This window comes from Mustela lutreola, chromosome 11, assembly GCF_030435805.1.
Source record: "Mustela lutreola isolate mMusLut2 chromosome 11, mMusLut2.pri, whole genome shotgun sequence".
Taxonomy (NCBI): Eukaryota; Metazoa; Chordata; class Mammalia; order Carnivora; family Mustelidae; genus Mustela; species Mustela lutreola.
In genome coordinates this window covers 64917886-64931506 of record NC_081300.1, presented here as the reverse complement: position 1 = coordinate 64931506, position 13621 = coordinate 64917886, and the positions used below count along the sequence as shown (strand labels likewise).

At 59.3% G+C, this 13621-nt stretch overlaps 1 protein-coding gene across 4 annotated transcripts in view; it reads right to left on the bottom strand.

Annotated features, from left to right (window-relative positions):
* Positions 1 to 13621, bottom strand: part of CABIN1 (calcineurin binding protein 1) — a 153678-nt gene that overhangs the window by 13648 nt on the left and 126409 nt on the right. The gene's annotated exons all lie outside the window — the stretch shown is intronic.

The window sequence follows — 13621 nt, the reverse complement described above, 5'->3', positions numbered from 1 at the left end:
CCTCCAGTGATGCCCAGTGACTAGAGGGCTAGGCTGAGAATGACCTGCAGCTTGCAGAATGCCCAGCTTGCCTCCAACCTGCCTTTGTCCGGGGTACACTTCACCTGAGACCTCCCCCCTTCTCTGCCATCCAACCTCACTGTCTGAAGGCTAAGCTAGAGCAGGGCTGGCTCTGGGGAGCCCTGCCACCATCTCCCTCAGTCTGGTGTCAGACACCGGGCACCCTGCCCATCGGCAGCTGGGGCATCTCCATACCCAGCACTGTGTCTGAGACCTACTGGTCCAGCTGAGGCATGGTGAAGGAAAAGATACCCAAGGGAGTGAACTGTAAGTGAACAGAAGCAGGCCTGAGGCTGCAGGACCTAGACATTAGAATTTACGTCTCTGGGACAGGACTTTGGGGGCCTGGAAGGAGCAGGTGGGCACACAGCTGGCTCCCTGCAGCCAACACCCTAGAGAAAGTCCTGCCCAGAATGGACTGGGCCAGGGAGCAAAGCTGTCTCCTCCACCTGGGGGTCCCAGCAGGGTACCCAGGGGGTGTCATTCCCAGACCCTATTCCTGTGGGTGCTCAGTGACTAAGTCCATGTTCTAGCAGTCCTGGGACAGGAGGCAGAGTACCTCCAGCCTTGAGCCACTCAAGCAAGAGAGAAGCCTAAAACCTGCAGCTCCAAGCCCCCACAGCCTCCACACTTGATCCCGGGGGCTCACACTGCACACACTGGTGCCACCCTCCTCCCTCCAAGCTGTGTGAAGGCTGGCAACCATCCTTCATCCCACGCAGTGCCAAACAAGGCACTAGCTGCTTCCCGGCCTGGACAAAACTAGGAGGCTGAGGCCACCCTTGCCCACAGCTCTGACACCAATGCTGTAACTTCCAATGGGGCTCAGGTGGCTTCTACAGCAGCGCAAGAAAAGCTGCCTCTTGACAGGACAAGGGACAACTTTGAGCAGTTGTCTGGCCAGTGTGCCCTGACACCCTGCCCCCAGATGTGTAGCAATGGCTGAGAAGGTGCCATCTCTGTTGCCTGCAGGCCTCGCAGAGTAAGACTGAAGAGCCTGGCTCTTCCACGGCACTGCAGACATCACCCTGTTCCTCACCATGGCAGGAAGGGCAGAGCTCAGAGAGGAGTGACTCCCTCAGGGTCACACAGCATGGGGGTAGCCTGAGAGTTGGCCCCTCACCACGCCCACAGCCCTGAGGACAGGGAGGACAAGCCCAAGCAGCCCAGAGGGAAGCCTCCACCACCTGCTCGAGCCCTACACTGCTGGCCTTGGGCTCCTTCCCACACCTCACAGGAGAGGGGGTAAGCCAGAAACACAGCCTGACCATGTGCTGATACACTGTAGGCGTGTGCCAGGGCTGGCCCAGCGCCACAGGCCAAGTCCGGGAGCTGGGTGTGACCCTACTGCTCCAGGATCTCTCTCTTCCTTAGGGCATAGAGGGGCATGCCCTGCTCTGCACTGTCAACCATAAGGGCCCAGAATGACCCTGGATTTCACTGAGGGCCTCCCTCTTCCCTGGCTAAACCTCTGAAGACTCGGGGACAGGGGGAGGTCACTCTTCCCAGTGCACCTTGATCTGGGGTCAGAAAGTCTCTTTCAGCTGCCTTGTGAGCACCCCCACCTGGGGGTGGAGGACCCTGATGTCCCCTGGGGGGCAATCAGGGAGGATGGATGGAAGACACACATTTGTTTCTCAAATCGCGTTTGGGGGTGGCTATGTAAGAAGAAGGGCCCTGGTAAGTGGCCCTGTTCATCCCATGTCACCCCTGTCCTCCATGCTAGCTGAGTCAGGGCACAGGCTGCAGGAGGGGAAGAGGTCTGAAGACAGGCCCGCCAGGGACTTGGGGTGAGTCCGGCTAAGGGCACAGATAAGGGTCACGGGGCCTCAGATATGGTGCCAGTACCTCAAGAGGCTTCAGGTACTTGGGGTACATAGGCCCCAATGCCTGGCTCCCACAACTTGCCTGGTGGGCACCAGCCCCATCCTGCACCAGCCCCAGCCTGCTCACCACCTCTGGAAGGGGCCCATTTCATCCTTGGTAAATTATCAGAAAAGGTTTCTTCCACAGTGCTAGAACCACAGGGTAGCTCCCACACCCCTGCCCCTCCCTGGCATCCAAGCCTGCCCTTTGTGCCCCTAACATTCCTGCCCCAGCTTGGGCCTCATCCTGCCTCTTGCTTCTGCTCTTGCCCCCAGTCCATCCACCTAGCCTGGGCCAGGACAAGTTAGGAAAAAGATAATGTCAGTGCATCCCTCCCGCTTATATCCTTGACAGCCAGCTTCCTTACCTACCTCAGCTGAAGCCTGAGCCTCACTGGCTTTTGTACTCCTCCCTTGACTCCAGACACTCACCACATCCTCCCTCTTATAGAACTGTTAATTTTATGCTTCTCACTTTTTGGGGTGCCCTCTCACCTCCTCTGCCCAGCCAGTCTTTTGTGCCCTCTCAAGCCCGGCTATGATGTCACCTCCTCTCTAAAGCCCTCCTGGCTTGCTGCCCTCCTAAGTCTCTGCCAGGACCACTCAGGGTCAGCTCCTTAGATGGTCAGGGGTGGGCCTGTGGCTGGGAATGCATCCTCAGTGGGGGCAGGTCTGCTTCAGCTCCAAGTCCCCAGGGACCCGACACAACCCCAGTAGAGCAGGCAAGGTGCCCAGCTTGAGAAGGGCTTCCTGCTTGCGGAAGCTTAGCTCCTCCATCTCCCTGCCAGTCCCTCACCCTGGAGGTTTCCAGGGTAGGCGGGAAACAATTCTGCTCACAGGGAAATGAATGCTCTTTGGAGCTCTGGGTGTGCACATGAGCCCTGCACCAGAGGGGGGTGGATGGTGGATGCCAGCAGCATGCCTCCTTGCTCATGGCAGGTGAGCAACACACTCGCTGAGGGCTGCCAGGACCTGGGGTTGCTTGAAGGTGTACCCCGCCAGGCTCCTGGTCAGGCGGGAGCCAGCTCTCCCCTCTCCCCTGAAACACAGGAGGGCCTGAAAAGGTGATGCCAGAAGGAAAACACATGGGGCCCTCTGCAGGGTGGGCCAGGTGACCATAGCAGACTTTGCAGATGGTGGGGGACATGGGTAGGGTCCCTGCAGAGAGGGGATCCCAAACTCCTGCTCTTGCCCCCAAGTTCTAGAATCAAAGATGCAAGGCATTTACCTGTTTGGTTTTTTTCTCAGAAGAGGGATGGGATGTACCAAAATGAGCCAGTAAGCATGCTAAAAACAACAACAACAACAACAAACATACCTTCTCTGGAGGACTTAGCATGTCACCTCCCGAAGTGGGCCAACCTGGGACTGTGAGGGGTGACCAGGCACCGCTAGACCCACTGGCAATCACATGCAGGCAGGGGCTGTTGTCTGCTCATTGAAGCAAGGAAGTACCTTCAATAAGACACTTTCTGTCTGCCTGCCACCTGTTCACTGTCATGCCATGGCACCACGGGCCTGCCCACCTCACCTTTGGGGACTGCCCTTCCCACCACTACCATTCCTCCTGTGCCCCGTTCCTGATTTCCAGAATGCTGCTCCCAGCCAGGCAAATCTGGTGGCATCAGAGTTTCATGGTCATGGACGTTTTCAAGCATACTCAGCTGGCTCAAACTGCTCACTGTGCAGATGGGAACCCGAGGCCCACTGAGGGGCAGCGAGCCCCCAGCCACCTTGCTGGATGGCAGCCAAGCCCAGAATGCACAGCTGGCGCCCTGGGCTACCTTCCACCACAGCCACTGACAGACGGAGAGTCTGTCCGAGTGGCATCTGCCCCGCAGGCCCGTCTGTGATCCCTCTGTGGGCAGAACAGCGACCCTGTGCCCGGGGAACCAGACTCCTGAAGGGCTTTTGGTCAACCCCTGGGGCCACAGGGGCCAGAGTGCACCCTGTGAAGACAGGAGTACATGTGTTTCAGGCCATGGTTTGGATCCTTTCACACAAGAGTGGCCTATTTGTCCATTTCCTTTCCAGATATGTGCATGCAGCCATAACATAACTGCGTATTTCAGAAAGGATGGAAGACCACACATGTCAGGGCAGAGAATCCACGGAGATTCACAAGGGAACCACAGACACCAGAAGCCCTGGGGAGGTTCCTGCAGACATGCAGCTAGCTTCCAGCGACAGCTGGCCTGAGGGCGGGGAGCCACCAGGCAGAGTCATCAGCTGGCAGGGTGGCAAGTAAGCCAACAACTCAGCCTTCTGCCTGAGTAGTGCCAGGCTTCTGTGTCTACAGTCAGAGCCCCCACGGTACCCGCAGCCCCAAGACAACTGGGATACTTCCCGCCCCCTACAGAGGGGATAAAGCTGAAGCATCCTCCCCCTACCGCCCCTCGGAGAAGCAGGGAGGGCCCAGGGCAGGGACAGGCAGCTGGTGAGGGACGTCTGCACATGGAAGGAAGGGGTGCCAGCCAGAGTCCCACCTGCAGAGGCCACGTGCGCGGGCCTCAGGGAGGCTGCGGGGGATGTGCCAGGAGGCATCTGAGGCAGGATGAAGAAGGGGCCTAAAGAGAGGGCAGTAGGCTGCAGTGCCTGAGAGGGGGAGCAGTTGGGAAGCGCCGGAGGGAGGCCTGCACTTGGGTGCTGAAGGGCAGGCCAAAGCAGGATCACAGAGAGGTGAGGGCAGGAGTGGGAGCCAGTGGCAGCAGGGAGCCCACAAAGAGGGTCTGGGATGGGGCTCCCCTCGAGTGGCCCACAAAGAGGGTCTGGGATGGGGCTCCCCACTGGTGCTGGGCGGGGCCTAGGAGGTATGACTCAGGGTCCCTCTGACTTCTCCCCTGTGCCTCACCCACTGGCCCCCTGTCCTGTAGCTCTGGCTGCCCCCCAAGACTCCCCTCTGCCAAAGTGCAGGCACACACGCAATCCTGGCTGGGACGGTGCCTGCTTGGAGAGCTCTGAGGAGCTGGGGGGCACCCAGCAGCAGCCTCGGAGCACTTAGGAACATGGGACCATGCTTGAAGCTCCACCCACGTGCAGCTCCTCAGGAGCAGCTCAGCCGACCTCAGTGCGTCCAAGTGGTTCTAGGCTCCTGGCTAGCAGATGAGATCATGGAGACAGACTATAACCACCTGAATAATTCATGGAGCCCCAGACTCTGAAGTTACCAAACCCTCCCTGTAGCCTCAAGACTCTGGCATCCTCCTGCTGCTCTTAAGAAAACAGAGCTTCACAAGGGGAGCTCCACACTGGGGCAAGCCTGGGGGGTCATGGAGGCTGGACAGCATGGTTGGGGGCCCCTGGAGACACCCCCAGGGGAGCTGAGAGCTGGGTTGGTGGAAGGGGTGGGGTGCTGCTAGGCCACCCTATACTCTCGCCAGTGAACACACTGGCCACTCCCAAAGGGGGCTGGAAAGCAGAGTGAGGCTGGTGCCTGGGCAGGAAGGCCACGAGGCCTTGGCCTCTGGTCACCAAACCCTTGGCAGGTAGCCCCTCAGGGATGGACAGCAGATGCCTCCGCTGGCATGGAGTACTGCTCGTAGCTGTCAGGCTAAGGTCGTGCTCATTCCCAAGGCTCATGATGTCGCCAGCACATTGTAGTCTGGCGGCAGCTTCCTGGAGGGGCAGGGACTCCCCTCTCCCCAGATTCCTGATCAGCGGGCCAGTCCACACCTCCCTTCCTGCCTCAGTGTGGGCTGGCAGGCCTTGCCCATCCATACTGATGGACTCCTGGCTCCCTGCACACCAGTAGGGCTTGCCATGGCTTAGGAGGAACTCTAAGCTTGGCAGCCCGAAACCACAGGTCCAGATACAGTTCTGACTCCCAGTAGGTCCAAGTGCCCTGTGCAAGGCCACTGTTCAGGCCATCCTCAACAATACACCCCAAGGTCATTCTGAGGCTCCCAGATGTACCGGTCACCTACATGGATCCCATCTTTCAGTAACAGCTTCTCCGTGGCCCCGTCCCCTCCCAGGGCACAGGCAAAGGCCCCTTGGGGAAAAAAGGGGCCCAGAAATGCCAAAGCAGAGAAGGAGGCAGGTGGGAGGTGTGGCCTTGTCCGGGTCTTCCAACTAAGCCACACTCAGACCCAGGGCATGGGCTTTTCACTGAGTGGACAAGGCTTAAGCTGTGGGGACTGGGTGCAGATTCTGATTCCTCCCATACCCATGCTGGCAGGGACTGTCCAAGTGTGTAATCAACCCACCCCTCATTTTCCAGAGGAGTAAGGTGAGCTCACACAACCTGCCCAAAGCTACCTGGTGACCTGGCATGGGACTAGACATAGGGACTAGACTCCCCGACTTCAGGTCTCTCTCCCCGAGTTCTCTCTGAATGCTTACAGAGGTACAAAAGGTCAGCAGTGTGATCTGTGATTTACAGACTAGAAACAGAAACACAGAACCAAGCAGTGATACCAAATCACTTCAGTTTTGAGCCAGGGCCTTTGAAGACCTGAGGCGGCCTCCCTGGAAAGGGGAAGCTGGAACTGGACACCTGCTGGCAGAGCAATGAGGAGTGAGTGTCCTCCACCAGTACCTCTGAGCGCCTCAGAGACTTCATAATCTAGTCCCCTGAGCCCCTGCTTTGGGCATGGCCTCTAGGACTCAGGTGTCCCTTCCCCACTCTGCTACTACTGGGGTCATGACCAACTAGGACACCTGGCAAGGCTCAAGCCGGAGGACAGAAGAGAAAGTAACCAACCCTGGGAGCACCCAGAAAAGCCATTAAGGAGACAGGCTTCTGTGCCTTGGGGATAAACTACGCAGGGAAAGGCAGTGAGATGCCACGTGAGAGTACTATGGGAGACCCGGGGTGCTCAATCTGTTGAGGCAACAGGTGGGCAGCTGGCTGTCTGGATCCTCTCCAGTTCACCCCAGGCTGCTGCAACCAGAGGGGCTTACGTCTGCCTGGGGCCTTCTTAGATCTCCCCTACTTGACTAGGGGCTTCTCACAGGATGCTTATAAAGGCTAGCTCTGGAGATTAGTAGCCAGTCCCAAGCACCCAAATCCTGGCCTGCCCATTCATGGCCTCCCGGACTCTGAGCTACCTAGCGCTGGGCAGGAACAGCTGTGTCTTTCTTACTAACCAGCTCCTCAGGCCCCTGGAACAGATCCTGGGGGGAACGGAAGGCCTCCCACATGAGAGTCAAGCTAGGCAGATGGGGACATGGGGCCACTGGGCCTGCCCAAGCGGCCTCCAGGAAAGGAATGTTTCAGGGCAAAGCCACAAACCCTGGCCTCCAAGTCCCTCAACCTCGGTGCAGCTCTAAAGTGCCTCTGAGTGAGTCCCCAGCATGAACCAAGGCCTAGACAGGTTTTAGAGAGTTTATGCCCCAGGTGAATCCCCTTTGGGTGCTGGGGAGGCCCAACTCAAGGCTGCTCCAGAGCGGCCTTGGGTCTTCCAGGGTAGATCAGCCTGGGAACTGCACAGAAAGCCAAGTGCATCCCAGCAACCAGGAGTCTCATGGATGGGTCAGGCACACCCCCCCAGAGGGAGTCCCTGCAAGTAGGAAAGACAGACACACACATATCCAGGGTGAGGGGAGAGAAGGAATGGCTGGTATAAGGAGTAATGGGCTGGGAGAATAAGGAGGGAGGGAATAAGGGGAGGGGATGCTCAGGGAAAGCCAGAGAAAACCCAGGAAGGAGAACGGGCCTCTGTCAAGTGGGAGAAAATGGGCAATCCCCTAGAGCTGACCTTATCACCCAGAGTATCCTGAGCGGTAGAACAAAGTAATGTGGAATTTTTTTTGTTTTGGAGCTTGCAATTTTTATCTTAAATTTTAACTCGGTAAACAGAGCACAGGTATTTTTTTTCTATCATCAAAACTCCTATCGTTTAAATGACCACAGCGCGTTACCCCACAGGTGTACCCAACCAGTCCCCTCCTGGTGGGTACCTGGGGCTGTCCTTAGAATTACTATGAACCATACTGGCTAAACAGCTTTCCCCATAGATCTTTTCTCCCTCTCCTTGGACTGGATCCCACAAAGGGGACAAAAGAGTGGGTATGCTGCAGCAGCAGGAGCAGGGCCTGGATGCTGACCTATGACAGGGGGTGCATGTTGGGGGGGTGCAGTCCATCATCCCAGGCCTTCCTGGTCCCCAGCTAGCTCCGTGTGCCACAGTACGACAGATGAACAGGTCTCCCAGGGCTGCTTAGCTCCAACATTCCTATTCACAGAAAACACAGTGCTGCGAGCACCCAAGGGAGAACCCGTTCCCCTGGCAGAGGGATTCCTACACCCCCCCCGCCGCCGCACCTGGCATGGGTGCAGTGGTGACTCAGAGCTCCAAATAGGCGAGGGCGGGCAGCCTGCTGGCATCCCATTCCCAGGAGCAGTGGGCATGAGGCCGTGGGAGCAGTCTGCTTCCATGCAGGTGACGAGCTGAAGGGAGCAAGGGAGCCCCTCAGGAGGGAGAGGTGCTGGGGTAGATTAGGGCCTCTCCCCTCAGAGAAGCATAAACACTTTCCACAGTCTAGCTGCAGTAAGGCAGCCTTACTGACCCCATGCTGAGCCAGGACAGAATCTGGACCCTTGGCCCTCAGGTTAGGAGCAGCCTTGGGGAGAATACCAGCATCCTTCAAAGTCTTAGGGAGACACCTGTCGCAGGCGAATCCATATGGTCCTCCCAAACAGCAAGATTACTTGGAGAGGGTGTGCAGGGCTGCACTTGGTGGCTGTGAGCCCCAGGGGCCAACAGTACTGACAGGGTGCCTGTCCAGCTTCTCTAACATGGGATATTAATTTAGAGCTCATGGGGAGAGACTTGTCTCAGGGCACACAGCCAGCAGGGAGCTGAAACTATGGCAAAACTCAGACTGCTCTGCTCTTCCCACCACCCCGCCTGTCCCCAAGTAAGGCGAACATCACAGTGCCAGGCTGGCAAATGCAGTGCCCTTCCCACAGCTGGCCCACACAGCTCCATCGCCTGCAGGAGCCACCCTCCTCTACAGTGTTGAGGCCTTTGGGGGCCAAGATGCCTCATCTTCCCGAAAGCAAAAGGCCCTGCCTCTCCCACAGCACTTGGAGCCACTGTCCTGCTCCAGGCCTAAGGTTGGTGGCACAACCAGGGGCAGGCTAGGTTGAACACCACGGGGGCAGGAAGTCCTGCAGCTTCCACTGCAAACCCACCAGGGCCCGCCTCTCTGGCCGCAGGGTTGTACAGAAACCGCCAGGGGCGCCGTCGCCCTCCACCCGAGCGGTCCTGGCGGGGCTCCCGAGGGCAAGGGATTCCCCGCGCCATCCACAGGTAATGAGTCCCCAGCAGAGGCAGGGTTTGGGGAAGCCTGCAATTTGCCTGCAGCTGGCGCCCGCCTGCTTCCAGCCTCTTTTATCAAATAGACGTCGCACACTGGGTCCCCAGAACTGCTGGCTGCCCCTCCCTCCCCCACCCCCCCGCCTCCCGCGGAAAACCAGAAACGACAAACAACTAAGTGTGTTGGGGGGGGCAGTCCGCAACTCCACCACGGCCCCGCCTGCGTGTGCCGCAACCCCCCTTGCTCCCCCCCCACAACCCCGTCCCATGCCCCCGCCCCGCGCCCCTCTGCACCCTCCCTCCCACTCTGCCGCGGGGCAAGGTCCTGGCCCATCTCCGGGCTCCGAGCAGGCTAGGCAGGCGCTCACAAACCGCTGGCACCAGCCTCCCACCCCCGCACAGCACCTATTTATAGCTGGGGAAGCACCGCGCCCGGTCGCCGCTGCCCACCCGGCCAGCCCGCTCACCATCCCCGGGAGTGGCCCGCGCTGCTCCTCCTCGGCGCCGCCCGCCGCGAAGTTGCTCGGGCCGGCGGCGGCGGGAGAGCGGCTTTGGCTTTCGCTTTCGCGCGGCGCAGCGCAGTGCACACCCCCGCGCCCTGGCTTGCGGCCCCGGGCTGGGTTGGGCTGGACTCGCCCGGGGCTCCTTGCGCTGGCTTGTCCCCCAGTGGCGCGGGTGCGGGTGCGGGCTCTACTGGTGCCCGCCGCCCGCCCCCACGCACCGCCGCCCGGCCCGCCCGGCCCACCCGGCCGCCCACCTGACGCTGTGCAGGGCGCCGGCCCCGGGGCATGGGGGCGCCGCGGCCCCGCCGCTGGCCGACTTCCTCCGCGGCGGCGCCCGGGAAACCACGGCCCGCGGGCTTCCTGCTGTGCCTGGCGGGCAGGGGGCCGGGGCGGGGGTGGCAGCCCGAGCCGACCCGGGAAGGGCTGGGCAAAAGCTTTGGAAAGCGGGGAGCCGGCAGGCAGAGGAGGAGAGGCGGTCGCGGCCCAGGCCCCCGCCCCCAAGCCCCGGTCAAGTTCCTACCCGCCGGCTCCGCCGTGGCATCTGTGCAGATGAGCTAGGGCGGGCGTCGGGCCATGGCCGCGGAGGCTCGTTCGTTCGCGGCGGGCCGGGGCGGGGCGGGCAGAGCCGGACGGGGCGCGGGCACTCGCTCCCTCGCTCGGCCTGGAAGCGGGCCCAGTAGCGCAAATGACTTGCCGACCAATCCTCGCAGGTTCCCTGGTCTGGTGGGCGCCGGTGGTGGTGGTCTGCGCACCCGGCGAGGGGTGCAGCCCTCACCGCGGGAGGCTGTGAGTCCCAAAGGCGCCAGACCAAGCGATGTAGGGGCGGCAGGGAGTGCGGGGGGCCATGGCAGTCCTCATCCTGCACGCAGTAGCTATGTGAACGGTGCCCCCTGGAGTTGTGCCAGGCGAAGGCCCTGTGGAGGGCAGAGGAGTGGGTGTGTGGGGACACGCAGCTACACTGAGCTGTCCTAGCTGATCCAATGGGGCAGTGGGAGGTGGAGTAAAGACTTTCCCACTAACATCCTCAGGGGGAAGGGCAGAACAAAGATGGCATGGCAGTCCCCCTGTGGGCTTTATAGCTGGCAGGGGCCTCCTTTTTCAGTTGGGCTGCGAGGCTGAGCCTGGAGAAGGCCCTGAGTCAAGGCAGTGGGAGTGGCCAGGGTGGGCTCAGGACCTCCTATCAGACTCTATTCCAAGAAGGGCAGTAGCACCTCTCCCTCTCAGCTCAGGATAGCCTGGAAGGGGGACTGTGCTCCTTCTACAGATAAGGAATGGACTTAGAGGGAAGAGCCTCACCCAGGAACACAATACCCTGCCCCCAGCACCCATAGCTCTGGTGTGCGCACAGCACTGTGGGGCACATGGCTCCAGGACTGTCCGCCAACTACCAGCGGCTCTTCCCTTCCCAGGTGAGGAGAGGCCAAGCAAAGACAGGGACAGGGGACAGAGAGATGTGCACCAAGCCCTGGCACCCCCACTGCTGCCCCCCAAACTTCTCTCTCACCACCTCAATGCCAGGACTGCCTTGCTTCCTCCTCCTCCTTTCCCACACACCCAGTGGCCTCAGATCCACCTGGCCCCTGTCCTGGTGACACTTGTCATGGTGCCATCTCCCTGAGCCAACTTGTTTCCACCTATACTACACTCAAGCTAGTTCATGCCCGCTAGTGTTCCCAGTCTTGTTATCTGCCCCTGCCAGGTGCCCTTAGTCCAAATGGGCTTGGGTCTGACCTACCCCTTCAGCCAAGGGGATGTCACACACACTGTCCTCCCTCCCTACCCCCCCGGAGGACCACTACTCCCTGCCAGGCACTGGAAGAACGAGGTCTTGGTTCTAGAGGTCATCCACTTGCAGGGAAACAAGCATGAGCACAAGCCATCCCAGGGTTATGTAAGGACAAGAGTCTTTTGACCGAGTGCTTGCCATAGGTCCAGACTCAAAGGAGTTCTAAATCCACACAGCACTCAAGTCACAACAGCCCCTTGCCATCTACATGCATATCATCATTTGACACTCACATGTGGGGACAGGTTCAGAGAGGTTGGGCACTGGTTCAGAGTCACACAGCAGTAAGGTCAGTATGGCCAGGACCCGCTCCCAGGTCTGGCTGGCTTCAGAGCTGGATGACTCCTCCTGGCTGTACGGAAGGCTGGAGCAGACAAGTGACACTTGTGCCTTGCACAGCTCATGACCTCACTTCATACCTTATCCACTTCCTGTAAGATAAAGTCAGACCAAAGGAGGCTGAGAACATGTACTCATCACACCTAGGCCAGGAAGAAGCTGTGTTGAGTATGTAGTTCTCTGGTGCTCTCATGACACACCTGAGGCCCAGGGTGGGCTGAGGCAGCCTGGGGTCCTACGGTCTTAGCTGTCATAGTAGGAGGGAGGCCTGTAGCGGGTGAGGGGAGCTCAGGGGCTCTGTGCAAGGCCCCTGCCCAGCAAAGTCTCTGGAGACAGACTAGCCTGGGACAATGTGTGCTCCCAGTGGTCTCCAGCTTCCTCGGCCCTCCCCTGGGGACCTCACAGTACACAGCACCCCAAGCCCTGGTTTATGCAAGGCCTCTCCAGAGCCCTGTGAGATGGGCATTGACATCTCTAGCCTGTCAGACCATGGCACTAAGGCCCAGAATCAGGAGGGGGCAATCACTCTACCTGAGCCCTCAGGAGGAAGCCTTCCTGGGCACACTGGAAGCCCCCTGGGGCTTCACATGAGAGTGCTGAGACAGGGAACCGGGGTGGGGGGAGGCTTGCATAAGATCCTCAAGAATTCTTTGGGCCCAAAAGAGCCTTGGGGACTCATTAGTACCCTATACAGGAGAGGCCCCATGGGTCCTAATCACCCACAAAGCACCTGGATGTGCAGTACACAGGCCTCTAACTGCTGTCCAGGAAGGATGGCAGCTCATCCACCTCAGGGCCACCCCTGAAACCTTGGCCACCCTGACCATGCTCACCTAGAGTCCAGCAGGAGCCCCGGCAAGCAGGGTCTAACCTGTGGACTTCCTGCTCTGAGTCAGCCCTGCGGATCAGGGTGCCCCTGCCATCTGTCTGGATGTCAAAGGGCATGCTTCTGTCCATGGAGAAAGAGCGATGTGGATGTGCTGGCTCTGGGTTGCACGCAGGCCCAAGCCTCCTCAGCCTTCGGTGAGGAGGACCCTCATGCCATCAGAGTGTCCCACTGCCTTTCCAAGGGATGTCTGACCTTAAATCTCCAAAGCAAACTTCAACAATTGATCATAAGAAAACAAAAGTCCCAAAGACATTGCCTGGTCCTACAGGGGTTTTCCCAGTCCAGCTCCCCAAACTTCATGGGTCACCATGGAGAGGACAACAATGGCAAGGGCAATAGGTAGGTCACCCTGAGGGCCACCTCTGCACCCCTGGCCTGAGGCCCCTGGTTAAGGGGGCTGACCCATCATGTCCCCAGCTGCTGTCCACCCAGCAGCCTCTGGCAGCCAGCGGGGAGGTGGGGAGCCAGGGCTTCACCCATTTTCATGTTGGGAAGTTGGGTAGCCAACATTCCTCTTTACAGCCCCTCTCTGGCTCCCCTACCCACATGGTGCTGTCTGGCTACATTTATTGTCTACACCACAACCATTTCTAGAATGCCAACTGCTTGCTGCCCTTAGTTAGGATAGGGGCCTGGCCTCCCCCAAAGCATGTGTGCTCCCATGGGTGGCTGCAGAGAGAGAAAGCTGAGCTAGCTCTCCAGGAGCCCAGGGATGATCAGCAAAGCCAGAGGAACTAGAGAAAGCGAAAATGGCCAACTATGGCCTTGTCTGGACGAGCAGTCCTTACCAGTAACATGCAGGGTGAGGAGGAGGGTGAGCAGGGTCAGAGGGCAGAGTGTGAACTGTCCCCAGGTGTCAGTGTTGAGTAAGGAGCCACAGAGAAGAATGAACACTAGCCTGTGGGCAGATGCTGTGA